Raw genomic sequence first — 2045 nt, forward strand, 5'->3', positions numbered from 1 at the left:
TGTGTGTGTGTGTGTGTGTGTTAGTGTGCACATGCACACGTGCACATGTGTGCACCCAACCAGTTGGGCTATCTAGGCATAGGTGTGAACTTATTGGAGTTGTCTGCTTGTGGGTGCTTGCCTGTGCCACCTACGATGCCAGCGCTTAGAACAGTGCTTTGCCCATAGTAAACACTTAATAAATGCCATTATTATTATTATGTCTCTGTTCCGTGTGTGTCTAGTTACAATTCCCCGTCATGAGCCTCGGAATCAAGTCACATGTGTATTTGTCTCTGCGTGTGTGGAATTGGAATACGCACAGTGTACACCCACCCAGGTGGGCTATTTACGCATGAGTGGGTATTGAGTTGCCTGCTTGGGGGTGCTTGCATATAGTTACCTATGATGTCATCATTCTGCACGTGTCTGGTTACAGTTCCCTGTCTGGGGCTCCCGACGGTGGCGGTTCAGGCCCTCGGACCGCGCTCGTATACGTATTTATACGTATTTATTACTCTATTTCTTTTACTTGTACATTTTTATTCAATTTATTTTACTTTGTTAATATGTTTTGTTTTGTTGTCTGTCTCCCCCTTCTAGACTGTGAGCCCACTGTTGGGTAGGGACCGTCTCTATATATGTTGCCAACTTGTACATCCCAAGCGCTTAGTACAGTGTTCTGCACACAGTAAGCGCTCAATAAATACGATTGAATGAATGAATGAATGGGCCGCAGAATCAGACGGTCATGGGTTCTAATCCCAGCTCCATCACTTGTCTGCTGTGTGACCTCAGGCAAGTCACTTCCCTTCTCTGTGCCTTACCCACCTCATTTGTAAACTGGAAAATGAGAAGTGAACCCAATGTGGGACAGGGAGGATGTCCAAGCTGCTTTGCTTTTGCTCCCCCAGCGCTTGGTACAGTGCCTGCTACATTTTGGGTACTTAAAAAACACAAGTGATTAATTCCAGCTCTGCCCCTCGTCTGCTGTGTCACCTTGGGCACGTCCCTTCACCTCTTTAGGCCTCAGTTGCCTCCTTTGTACAATGGGGATGGAGACTGTAGGCCTTGTTCGGGACAGGGACTGTGTCCAATCTGATGGCTTGTGTCTAACCGAGCTCTTGCTGCAGTGCCCGACCCCTGCTAAGCCCTTAATACCACAATTATTATTATCATCACTACTATCACAACAGAGTTAGTGGACACATTGCCTACCCCCAAGGTGTTCACAGGCTAAATGGGGAGCCGTACATGAATATAAATACCTAAGTGATGTATATTCTGGCATTTAAGCGTTGAATAGCACAAGTATTGTGTTTATTACTATTAGAAAAGGGGAAGGGGAAAGCAGAAACCCAGACAGATCGAAGGACACTGCTAAAGGCACACTGCAAGTCGCTTCAATACAACTGATTGATGCCCAGGTAATAGAACCTGGGACAACCTCCAGTCTGAGCCACTGCCCACCTCCAACCCATGTCGCCTCTGCCCTGTCTCTTGGACCTAAAAAGGTCATGTCTTCCGGCCTAGCCCCGCACGACCAAGTTGATAAGGGCAGTGAGAAATCTGAGACTCTCCCACCCAAGGGAGCCACATTCTTCTCAAGCCCCTCAGGTTGAGTATGGGGAAAGAGAAGGAGAAAAAGAGGGTGTCATCACCCCACTCTGTTGGCCCTCTCAAGTCTCCAGCCCCCTTACATGCGTGGGTGAGACTGAAGGAATGAAAGGTGGAGGTTGGGAGGGAGGAGGGAGGGTGCTAGCTTGTCAATCTACAAATTAGAAGCTGGTGACATCCTCCTGCTTTGAGTACACAGCTGCTACCCCAGCATTATAACCCTTCTGTGGAGCAGGGCCAGCTGCCAGTGGATCGAGGGATGCAGGAAAGACAAAAATCATATCCATTTTATTCCATACAGATGTAGATGGGCTTACAGAGCCCAGGCAGCCAGGGGACAAAGAGGAGGAGGAGGAGAGGAGGGGGCCAGACCATGCCATTTCTGGTGGTGGGATGGGAGGGAAACCATTCTGCATTTTCCCACTTTAGAATTTGCTGCTAGTCCTCTC

Source organism: Tachyglossus aculeatus, chromosome 4, assembly GCF_015852505.1.
Source record: "Tachyglossus aculeatus isolate mTacAcu1 chromosome 4, mTacAcu1.pri, whole genome shotgun sequence".
NCBI classification, from domain to species: Eukaryota; Metazoa; Chordata; class Mammalia; order Monotremata; family Tachyglossidae; genus Tachyglossus; species Tachyglossus aculeatus.